Genomic DNA, 13,307 nt, shown 5'->3' with positions numbered 1-13,307 from the left:
AGCTTCCTCGAACATCTTAACTCCGTCGACCAAGCAATCCAGTTTACTGTGGAAAGAGAACAAGACGGAGCGCTACCGTTCCTCGATGTTTTAGTACGACGACAAGGCGAACGCATGACCTTCTCGGTGTACAGAAAACCAACGCACACCGGCAGGTATTTGCATTTCACCTTGAGTCACCCCCACTGCCCACAAAGCTTCCGTGGTGTCGGCACTCTTTTCACGAGCAAGAGCCATATGCACATCAGAAGGAGAGAGAAAAGAGAGAAGAAGAGAGGGTCGTGGCCGAGTTAAGAAAGAACGGATACACGACAGCTTTCATCCGCCGTGTGGCACGCCGCATGCCGAGAGATCAGCTTCCCCACCGCGGAGACGCATCTGCGAACGACACACGTGACCCTCCTCCCACGCTGGCCACCCCACCGGATAAATGGTATCGAAGAAACCAGCCCAACGAGTCGTCATCCCGTATATTCCGGGAACTAGCGAACAGCTCGCCAGGGTTCTCGGAAAAGCTGGGGTCACGGTGGTTCACAAGCCGGCCTCAACGCTCGCTCGCTTACTACCGCGGCCGAAAGATCGACCATCCCGGGAGCAACACCAGGGCGTGGTCTACAAAGTGTCATGTGCTGACTGTCCAGCGAGCTACATAGGCGAGAGTAAGTGCTTCCCGGAAAGAATGCCCCAACACAAAAACGACGTCAGAAAGATGGAAATACAACGCAGTGCCCTTGCAGAGCATTGCGAGAAGCACGACCACAAAATTGAGTTCGAGGGCGCTTCCATCATAGAAACGGAAAGGAATCTGGGAAGGAGGCTCTTACTCGAGTCGTGGCACATCCAGAACACACCTGCGAATGTGAACCGGTCCCTCGGAACAATGCCTCCGATCTACGTGCACGGCCTCCGGAACGTGAGGGAAAGAGAAAGGCGGAGCCAAAAACAAGCTGCGACGAAGCCCACCTGATCAGCACAGTCACCCCTGAAGAAGAGACCAAGCCGGTCTCGAAACGTCGGGTTTCCTCAAAGAATTTGTGGCTGGAGGTATTTCAACTTCTTAATTCTTCCACCCAGCCAGACAGACTTCTGTCGAAATGTTTACATTTAAATACTTTCCTAAAGAACCATATGAATGCCACTTACGGAAAACAAATTTTTTAGTACTTGATATGTATGCACAAACACGACGGGACAAAGAGCAAATAGGTAGGGAAGAGGCTTACAACCGCCACTTAGTGAAGCACAACGCCTGCTTACTGTTTCGGGATGAAAAAAGTTGATTGCTTCGCGCTGCTCATTCGTCACCATGATCTTAAACGAACTCACCCGCATCGTCATTTTTATTCAGTCTATACAGGGCCATGTAGCTACAGCTGCACAAGTGCGCGTGGCACCTTATGCACGAATCGTGGTACTTCGCCACTTCGCAAAAGGAAGGATTACGGCGCAGTGGGCACTTAGCAACGGTACGTATAAGACAGCCTCTCATAGTTTGAAATAGCCAATGTTACGCGCACTAATGTTCCTTTCCTTGCAACATGATTGAAGACGATGCGAACGGGGCCCGATTATAATAATAAGAAGAAGAAATTTATTTGCCATCTTTTTGAGATACAGATGTGGGGATTGTAGAAAAAAACAGCTTGACTAGCCTACAACCCTTTGTATTTCGCAATGAGGCAATATCACGCATAAACACACATAAATACACATACACTTTTACATAATTATGCAAACACAAAGCCACACACACGCGTATATATACAGGGGCATGCTAATGCTTTACCATATTTCAACGCACACTTTCATCTAAAAAGGCAACGAAATCGAAGACGTGTAAACATTGCAACATGAATCTATGCAGAAACCACATACTTCCTTTTAAGTTCTATGAAGGATGCCGTAAAAAGATCAAACTGTATCGATTTATAGCTATTTAATACTGTAGGTATTGTGTAGCGAAGCATTTCTTTTCCGTAGTTTGAACGCGGTGTCGGTACTAACCATTCCTCTAAGTGTCTGCTACCGTAGCTTAGAGCTTTCCTTTGAATTTGGGCAAGATTGCATAGGTTGTTTATGTTCCGATAGTTACCTTGTTTGTATATGTGACTCAAACGATATTTGTACAGATTATGTACAGGGATCAAACCCGAATTGTTAAAGAGAGTTATTGTCGATGATGTGTAAGAAGGGTTGTATGCGTGGCGGAGATATTTTTCTTGTAACAGGAAAATACATTCGAGATTGGTGTGTGTTGTGTTACCACATGCTATTTGACAATAGTTCAAATGATATTGAAAATGTTCATTATATAGTAAAAGTTTATTACATGTGGGAAGAAAGTAGCGTAAACGGCCTACTACACAAGTGATTTTGCTTGGTTTATTTAGGACGTATTTTATATGATTATCCCATGACATGTTGGCTGAGAAGATAACACCCAAACATTTGAAATTCTCAATAATTTCAATACTTCGGGAATGTAACATAATGTCTTCATGTGGAGGTATGCGCTTGTTCTTTGTCCTGAATATGACTGCTTTTGTCTTGCTTATATTTATTTTATGCTATGGCGTTCTAATCTTGAAGGCGAAGCAAATGTCAATCAAATGTTTTTTTTTTTAATTTGTTTTCTACTCAATGCCATTTACATGGCGGAAGTTTGTTTTGAAATATGTCGCTGACCTGGAAGTTGGGTATTGCAGGACGAGATCGGTGAAGGCGTGCACGTCACCAACACAACAATTACTGCCATTAAGGAAGTGAACGAAATCTTTGCAACCAACATGTTTCTCACATGTGATCGAGATCTGTTGTCTCTTGTACACTGAAAAGAAGAACAACGGACACAGTGACAAAAAAGCAACAAGCGCACAGATAAGGATCCTTGCTTAAGTAAAAAAGTCCAAGTGAAGAAGTATATTTCATTTCTTTGTCGCATAGTTTCATCACTACGACACAACTGAAGACTTTGCGAAAACACCGTATGAATGTTTGACATAACATCAATTTTGTTTCAACTGCGTTTGACCTCATCCGTTCATTCTCAGACACACTACTATAAAATTTCGCCCACTCTTTTTTAATATTTCCCGATAAGATATGTAAGGCGTAGAAAATAAGCAAGCAAATAATTGAGAAATATTAGCAAGCATCGTGCAATATCAAAACAGTTATCGCCATTAGAAATCCGCGACGATGGTCTAGCAGTTTTTGTTCTCCGCTACTGATGGTCGCGGGATCGAATCCCAGCAGCGGCGACCGCATTTCGACGGAGGCGAAATGCGAGAAGCCCACGTCCTTAGATTTAGGTGAACGTTAAAAACCACCATATGGTCAATATTTTTTAAACCCTCCTCTACGGCGTCACTCGTAATAACATCGTGGTTTTGGGACGTAAGACACCAACAATTACATACATTACTATGAGAAACCGTACCCACCGTGAACGGAGCGCGTAAATCTTTATGCGCCCTTCGTAATCACTTCCCTGAAGTGTATTAAGATTCGCACACCGGTATTCTGCCGCTGCATGCAATTTAGTGTCGCAGGATACACACATAGGATTCTTTATTATCCGAAAAACAGCATTCTCATGTCGCAGTTGTCTCGCCTAGTGCATCCTTGAATTGATCGTCGGTCAGTATCTCATTCTCCCAATGTATGACCAGGCGGTAGCGCCTATACAATAAAAGCACATTTATTATAAGTTTCATCAACTCACAATGTGCAGAAAGTAACCGTCGCGAGTGCACGTCAGCAAAAGTTTGATTTATTTTCCGCTCAACCGTTGCAAAGTGTGACAGCGCACATCCTGGATGCGCGCGTGATTTCGTAGTAAATTGAACCTCCAATTGCTGTCTTCATGAAGTCTTCAAGAAAAAAAAACGAAAAGCTAGAAGGTTAGGCCGAAAAGCGTGCATGTGCATACACCCACCGCAGCGCTGTTCGTTTAGTTCATGGTAAAAAATTGCAAAGTTAACAACCCAATACGGCAGCACCGAAATACATCCGTAAGATAGTCTATACAGGTCAAAACCTGTCACCGTGAAAAAATCATTGTGCGCGTGAAGAGATATGACACGTGACATCATCGTAGTCGCCATGCTGAAGCAATCGCTTCATGAGTGTTTGTGGCATTAAGTAGAATAAACGCCTTCGGTAGAACGTGATATCTGTACCAGCCCACAGAATAACTGGGCGAGTTCGGGCCCGCCTATTTTGCAGAAAGACTGTGTCAAATGTATCGCGCTTCCTTGATAAAGATACTGCGATCGTCAGTCTGCAGGTTACGCCCACGGGAACAGATAAAGGAGTCCACGTCACGGAAAGGCAGTTCATAAACCAGGAAATGCCCAAGCCCAGCCTTCCATTCGGCGGATAAGGTAAATGTGCTATAATAAGGAGCGGCGCCGTAGGACAAGTTTAATACTGGCCGAGGTCTTCGCTACAGAAGGAATCGACATGGCTGACGACCAGGAAAAGCGCACATTTGCCAAGGCTGCCCCAAGCGCTGCCAGCGATGATTCCACAAGCACCGACTCCGAAGACGACAATCAAGAAGGCCTTCCAAGGTGGCGGCGTGTGCTGCAGCTCCGACATCTGGAACTGTCGTCTTGCTCGAACCCCGATTTACCAACTTCGGTTACCTCTACTCCTACAAAGGAGGCCACAAGTTCCACGAGCAAGCCCTCTGCCTCGTCATCTCCGGCGAAGCGTGCGGTAGGTGCAGTCGCTGGCGCAGTGTCGACCGCTTTCAGAAACGCTGTAACGAGTCAGTGCTGCGCGATGTCATCAGGCGCAGTCTCGCCTGAGGAAGCTTCTCCCGTGCAGGATCCTACGCCGGAAGAGCAGCTGCGGAAGTCGCCCGACAAGTCGTGCATCCGCGTCAGAACGCCATCACCGGATGCCATTTTGCCAAAGACTAAGGTGAGCTTCACGGGCGTCTCCGAAAGGTCGGTCGACAATGACGACGGTAGTTCGACGTGTGAACGCGAGCCTTATCAACAGCGTCGTCCGCGGGACACACCGCCAAGCTCAACCCAGCCGAATCAAGAAACTCCCCAGGCTTCAGTGCAGCCTGCATAACCTGCATCGTCTGAAGAAAGCCCTGAAAGTTCCGTGGAACCTGAAACCAAGACTGAAGGAGAGCAAAAGCGCCCCTTTCTCGAAACCGACCTATAGAAGAGGAGACGCTAAGATGACTGTCTCCATCAGCCTGGAAGCAGATCCTTCTGCACGTAGTGCATGGTGCGCTGTTGATAGCAAAGCGTGAGAGACAAAGCGAAGCATTTCGATTGTCCTGGTAGTCAACAGATGAAAAGGAGGAAAAAAAAGCTTGGAGTGCGCGAACAACGTGAGGAATAGAAGACATCGATTTCTGGCTGCGGGCATGACCTGGAGGGTGGATTCATGAAAGCAATCCTGAAGTATGGGGTCCAGAAGAGGGTACGTATTCTGAACGTCTGAAAGTGCTACTTTGGACACAAGAACGAAGCGCTATTCCATTATTTCCGCGCTTAATTCACCGGAAGTTATTCTTTTCCGTCGCAAGCATGACTGAAACATGTTTGGGCCTGCATGTCATATCAACGTGGGTGTTCTTCCGGCAGAGTCAAGAACGTTTCGAAACGGCGCAACGTAACTTGTGATGTACTACGTTTTTACCAATGTGTGCTTACGAGGCTGTTCTTTCAGTGCTCCTGTGAGCAGATTTCCATATTTGTGTTCAATAATGATATGCATTTACAGCTATGAAGATTTCTTTTCGTTGTCGAGTTTTAGTTTCATTTGTGCACGTTGCTTTCCCGATTTTTACTTTCTCACATTTTTGGTTTCCTTCGTTGGCTGGTATTTTAACACTACCTATATATTTAGTGTGGGTGAATAGCCTAACTGTTGTGAGACAGTTGCCAACGGCCATACATATATGCCGCATCATATTTGTATTTTGCTCTGTGCTCACAGTGTAGCCCTGTTCCGCATGAATAAACTGCAGCTGCGCCTTCCGCATATTTGCTTCGTTTCCTTACTGTTTACCTCATTATAGCTTAACACTACTGATGATGTCGCCGATTCTCTTGGAACACCATCAGGGGCTGTGCTGTTCTACAGTGATCCGAAACGTGCGGTTATCTTGGATGAAACTTGTATGGACGGGAAGGTTAGCTTGGATTACTGAATCTGCAAGCGAAACGCGCAAGTGGTAACAATCGCAAGCTTTCGGTTCGGTAGGAATCCGGCATTCTCATGGGCGCGTAAAGACGCCTACCAGGCGTCTTTAAAGGCGTCATAAAGACGCCTGGTAGGCGTTCATAAAGACGCCTACCAGGAGTACAAACTATTTCACCGTCGAATAAATAATGTAACCGGATGTCCCAATAATGTAACCTGAGGACGATAACGCCCTCAGGTTTTTCATTTGTTCGTGTGGCATGAATGTGAAAAAGATCCCAATTTTCCTAAATGAATGCTTCGCAACCATGCTTAAAACACTTGGAGGACGCTTGAGCTGCGCATTCAAAAGTAAAACACGATAGCGTGATCGGACCTCGTGCGCATCGCATTCTGAATTGCTAGCCTGGTTTCTGTTCTCGGTGCACGCCTCAACCATGCCATGAGGAAACTAACAACGCTGCGCGTAACATTGATAGCTTCAAACTATCCTATAATGCCTACTGCAAGTACAGTTGTTAAGTGCCCACTGCGCGAGAATACTTCCTTTTGAAGATTGGCCATGTTCCTACTGCGCGCCCGTAATGCAACACGCGAACCTACGTAGCTGCTCACTTTGTTGACGCTTTTGCTGCTGATGCCGATTAAGTATGCCCGAGCGTTTTGTCATGACTGCACATTGAAGCCACCCACTTGTTGCGCAATTCACATGTTTTGGCGCCTGGCTCGATTCTACGCTGCTGCAACGCAATATTACATGCGTTAAGGAGACTCCTTCCACTACATGATATTCATGTAGTGTTTCTTTCCGAAGCAGTTTCAAGCAATATCTCGGCTCTGTGGTAGAACAGCTGCTTACCATGCAGACGTCCATGGGTTCGATTCTCAATCGAACGCAAGATTTTTATTATTTATTTTATCTGCATCTTTCTCGGTTTTTTTGTCACGGACAAGATGATTATTTTTCGCTCACACACCAACGACACCGACACTGACACCGGAATAACTGCCAAACTAGCTCTTTAACGGTGTTGCGTTAAAATTAAAATGCAATGATTCACGTGACAATCTCTGACTGGGGGACACGCCTTCGTAGGGTACTCGGCCAGTTTTGACCACAAGGGTTCGTTCCGTTTTTGCGTAGTGCCATTCGGCCAAGGAAGGAATACGTTAAGCAATTCTTGATTCATTAGTGAGGGATAGTTTTGGGTGATTTTTTTTTTATTGAAATAGAAAATAAATGAAGGAGTTGTTGTCACCATTGCTTGGTGACGGCTACCCTTTCCATATAGTTGTTAGGATAACAGGATAAATAAAATATATATATATATATATATATATATATATATATATATATATATATATATATATATATATATATATATACATATATACAGTCCTACAAGTTCAAGAACTCAGTAGCCATTGCAAATATTAGTGTCTTCAAAAAAACGCTGGAGCTTTCTCTTCATTCTGCTACCAGTAGATACATTTTCGGATCTTCTACATCTTTCTGGATGTCAAGTGTCTTCATTCGCTTAATCTTCAACCCGTGTGAACGTTGACGCTGTCTAGTTCCGTGTCGATCGTCGACGATGCAGCCTCTCTTTGTCGTTCTTTTTTTTTGGGGGGGGGGGGCATGCTGTGATTCATGGAGACGGCAAAGGGCCTTCGTATTTATTTTGTCATTTCCTTTCTTTTGAGGAAGGTAGCTGGACCTCTTCCGGAGCTCACATAGGTCACATTCTCAATTTCCAGCTCACAATGCCAGGCCTGCGCGCAACACGCCGCACAGTCACAACGACAGCTGGAAGAGCGGCCTTTCTAGAGCCCGTTGTAAACTCTTTTAGGGCAACCACTACAAGTAGAGTTTCATGGTACCCACTGCGCCATGAATCATAATTTTCGTGACGTAACGAAGCACCCACTGGGTCATTATTTTTCATTCTGCGGGGAAGCGAGCCACTCGCGACACGTCTGTAAGACATTATGTGCACTCTGTTGATGATGCGGCTGATGACGATGACATATGGCTGAGCCCTTTGTACTGGGTCGGAACCATTCAACGACCCACTCGTTGCGTAATTCGGATAGTGCGACACCCCTTCGTTATTTTACGCTTCTATCACACCATATTACAAATGTTAACGCGATACAGTGCTCGACATGACGTCTGCCTAAGGTCTTTTTGCGAAGGATTTTCAAGCACCGGCGTGGCTCTGTGGTAGAATACTCGACTGGCATGCAGAGGGCCCGGATGCAAGTGCCATCCTTTCCTGGACATTTTTTTTCTCATTTCGCGCAATGGCGGTTACGGACACCGGTGGCGGTGGCAGCTGCGGAAAACTACGCCACTGAAATCGGCTGTTATTCTGATCTCATAACAGCTTTCGCTGTAAAATTTGCTTCCCCTGTCCGGTAGGAAAAGCCTGTTATACCTCCGCGGCACAGGAAAAATAATTTTTATCGCCAGGCATTTCTTAGGAAATCCAAGGCACTTTGGGCGTTTCTATCTACGTATCTATCTATTTATCTATATATCTAGCCGCCTACGTCTCGGTGCTCTCGTAATCATCTCCTTAACTTTGTGTACACCAAAGTTGGCATGTGAGGGTAAGAGGATTTCATGAATACGACTGCCTGATCATTAAAAGAATAACGTGACAATTCGGTCGCGTACGTCGTCAAAGCCTTTCCACCAGACACGTGTGGGACATACCCGTTTACCGCGGGCCGCGGTGCACTCGTATGCGCCAGAGGTGAGTGACAGTTTACATCTGCTTAGCATCGGCGAGAACAGACATCAGTAATTTAAATGCGAGAGCGTTAAGAAAAACCGACATCGGCGCCGTTGACATGAGCAATACCAAGAGTAAAAATTAGGATGCAAGCAAGAATCGAACCGAAGCATTCTACGCCGCAGACAGGTATTCAACCATAGAGCCACGCAAGGTCTAGAGACTGCTTTGGAAAAACATCTTATGTAGGCGCAATGTCGCTGCAATGTCAATTGTGATTGTGGTGCTGGGTATCTTATTTTATAAGAAAGCAATAAACACTACATGTCAGGTTAGGCGTCATGTCAGGTTAACGTCCATTGTTGGCTCCGCTTTTATAGCAGTGTAATAAACATTAAATTTGTATTCCCATGACACAGGAAGCTATATTCGAGCGCTGCTCGACCCCGGCGGAATGCACTAACGAAAGTTACGTATGAAATTCACATCATCCCACCGTAAAGTGCACTTCGTTTTGATAATACTGACGTATGTTCTCTTACATGAGTGTCAACGTTACGTGAGATAATAAGTTACCCTCATAACGCCAGTGTTGTGGACGCGTCTGGTAAGCCCACGCTGTGAACACTTGTACTACACTTACAAAAAAACGCCAGGCCTGCGCGGAAAGCGCAGCACAGTCACAGCGAAAGCTGGAAGAGCGGCTTTTCTAGAGCCCGTTATAAACTCTCCTGTGGCTACTAATGCAGGTACATTAGCAACGTACCCACCACGCCACAAAGCGTAATTTTTGGGAAGTTGGGAAGCACCCAGCACGACATTATTCGTTGTTCTGCGGAGAAGCGAGGTACCATATGTAAGCGATTATGTGCAGTTTGTTGATGCGGCGGTTGATGACGATGAATAATTATGGTTGCGCCCTTTGTAATGGGTTGGAAGCGTTAAACGACCCACTAGTTACGTAATGCATATTGTGTGACGCCCGGTCGTTATTTAACTGTCCCACCACGCTTTATAACACACTTTAACCGGAGAAACGTAGAGCGAGAGAGAGAGAGAGAACTGACTTTATTGAGACCCTGAGGAAATGGATCATGGGAGCCTTATGGGCTTCCTTGGCAACCAACAGAAGTGCACTTGCGAGGAACCCACTACGCTATAAATCATTGTAATTTTTGAGAAGTAGGGCAGTAGGCATTGTGCCATTTTTCGTCATTTTACAGACAGCCGTGGTACCTGCTAAACAAGGCATTATGCGCACTTTGTTGATGATGTGCGTGATGACGATGAAGAATTATGGCAGAGCTCTTTGTAATGGGTTGGAAGCATTAAACAACATAATCGTTGCGCAATTCGCATTGTGTGACGCCTGGTTACAGAATTCGCGTTGTGCGACGCTTGGTGCTTATTCTACTCTTTTACCACGCTATATTGCATATGCTAATGTGGTTCCTTCCCGACATGAAGCCTGTATAGGACCTTTTTGCAAAGCAGTTTCAAGCACCGGCATGGCTCAGAGGTTGAATACTGGGCTCCCACGCAGAGGGCCCAGGTTCGAACCTCGTTCCATCCTGGAATTTTTTCTTATTTAGTTTTTCTTATTTCGCGCGATACTGGTTACGGGCGGCGGCGGCGGCGGACAACTACGGCACCAAAAACGGCCGGTGAAATGATCTCATAACAGCTTTCGCTGTAAAACACGTCGATATACATCCCAAACTTTGGCTCAAAGCGAAAAACAGGAAGCGTAACTGTCTGATTCGTACGTAACTGTCTGATTCCCACAAGGCGTGGGACCTGCCGAATTTTATTTTATGTCCTTTTTCTAGCCTCACCAAATTTTTTGTCCGGTAGGAAGGCACGAAATACACAATGACATTTTCAACGATAACAGGTGGGATACTGTATCAATTACGCTATTTAAGCGAACGAAATAGTAGCCACTGGAGCAAGTGTATTGGGGTGAAAGTAGTCTGTGCGGCTCATGTAGACCCTGACGGGTTGAGTCATGATGAAATAACTTCACAGCGTCATTCCATCATGTCAGCGCATTCCATCGTGTCTTACAATCTCACCCAAGCTGTCGTGCACCAGGGTTAAGTCAGCTAAAGAGCAGTGGGTGGGTCGACCCAGGGCTGTCTTCAGACCATGCGCATGTAAACGCTGTCGCGCCGGGTGGGCTGGCCCACGGTCACTTTGCAAGCCAACGAATGTTCTTATGATGTACGGCAGGCCCAGTACACTGCTGTAGTCACATTAATCCTCAGACCACCCGGGGCTCGCCCGATGCTGGGCATCGCTACAATCTCACTATGCCACGACTGAGTTCGTGTAAGCTCAAGAAATTGTGTTACAACAACTCCTGTAAACCGAGTTCGTGTAGTCTCATGCTAAGATGGTACTGGGCGAAAAGCTGACGTCTACTCGAAATCTTGCGAAAAAAAAAATCGAGGTGGGCGGGAGAACCGCGCCCTCACTTCGACTTCGCGAAAGCGTGAAACCTAGGCGATAAAGGAGACTATCCCCTGGCGCAGGAGCCTCTCTTCCCGCATTACCTTCACAAACGACAGCGTGACCGTCCACCCTTGCGGGTATGAGCTAGTTTTTCTTGGGGACAACAACAGCAACGCCAACGGAAAGCTTTCGCTGCGCACGTATCCAATACATAGCAAGGCCCGCGTACGTTGTCGCCTGCACGTCGTGTTAGGCAAGTTCATAACCCTTTGACACGCTTTGTACACAATTGTGTACGCCACTTGTTATTGGTAATTGTGTTGACTAGTGGCTAAGAAAGAACACTATACAGCCATGTTTGGACGAATTGACACTCGTGCGTAATAAATGTCTCTGCACTTCATTTCGCTGTGTTCTGTTGCACATGATCACTTTTCTGAAGGCATACCATGGTCCACGAGTCTTTCGACACGCCGCTTTCCGCGAGCCACACCGAAAGTGTTATTTTCTGTGCTCGAAATTAGCATAATCGAAAACGACTTCAATGCATATTTCTAGCATGACATCTTATTCCATTTAAGCATAGACACACCCTGAATGAGTTCAGTACCAGTAGATATTTATTTAAAATTTCATTCAAATTAATCGCTAAAAATCATGCAAATCAATGTTATATGACATTATTTTGGTTGCTATAGATACTGAGTGCCTTGAAATAATGTTGTGTAAATCTGATGCACTTACAGACAGTTGTTATTAGATGGCGTCTGAAAGGGATAAGGAACGCATGTAATTTTTGTTGCTTTAACCCAAAGCGTAATAGTCCATTTCATTTCACAGCCAGCAGCGTTTCAATGGGTGTGTGCGCTCATGCGATTTACGTCGATGTATTTCGTACACCATGGATCAAACTGGATGTCTGCTTGCTCTGACGGCGGCATCGCTACCCTAGTACGACGCAGCGTCGCGATGGGTGAGTACGCACCTGCTTTCTAAAGGAAAAAAAAATGAGGCACAACTTCACTCTGATTTATCCGATCGCAGCCTTTGGACCAAGTAAAGTTTTCCATTCCATACAACTACGGCAGTCCTAGAAAAGGTAAGTTGCGCGCAGCTGCGGCTGCGCGTCGCCTTACCCTAATGACGTATTTGTTCGAGTTGACTTCATGCAGGTCACGAACTGGACGATAGTGCCCTTAAGGCGGTGAAATCGCGGCACCTGCTGCTGAATGTTTGATCCCTCGCCCTCAAGGCTGACTGTTATGTATTACTGCATCGCTGTTGAAGGCTAACCTTCCTAGTTGGTTGCTTGTATTAGCGCTCCTTATTGCTCTATAAGCGTTCATTATTTGACAACTGGCTACGACGCTCTGGAGCCGCCGTGAAGTGGTTGTCTAGTGACCAATTCCGCGGTCAGCAAGATAGCTGTCGACGCGCTCCAGACACGTGCTGAAGTGACAAGGATGACCTTGACTGCGAAAGGCAGGCTATCGATTGATTTTCGTTCGTTTGCGCAAGCGATCATACCGTGGATGCAGAAAGAACACAAAATTAGTGTTGAGGGTAGCATGTTTTCTCATTGTTTGACGGGGGGTGACGGCTACAAATGCGCTAACGCCTGGTAAATACCATTTGTATAGTGAACGAGTGCCACCAGGATATTTCGGGATGAAATATGGGCTTTATTTGACGATTTCAGCGACTATAGGCGACGCCCCGTAGGTCAAAATGGCGGACGAGATGGTGCTGAGGTGACCTCGCAAGCGTGCGCGTCTCGAGCAGCAAAGCTCGTCAGGCCCTCTAGTTTTGCGGCAGACGATACTTCCTATCGCAAACAAACCCAAAGATGTTTGAATGAAGGCGAAGCGACGCTCAACGCCAGTCACATCATCCTGTACCAGCTTCGGACGAGGACCGCGTGGCGCCGCCTGCGTCGCTGGA

Source organism: Rhipicephalus sanguineus, chromosome 8, assembly GCF_013339695.2.
Source record: "Rhipicephalus sanguineus isolate Rsan-2018 chromosome 8, BIME_Rsan_1.4, whole genome shotgun sequence".
Classification (NCBI taxonomy): Eukaryota; Metazoa; Arthropoda; class Arachnida; order Ixodida; family Ixodidae; genus Rhipicephalus; species Rhipicephalus sanguineus.
The sequence above is the reverse complement of the archived record's forward strand: the minus strand, read 5'-3'. Positions refer to the sequence as shown.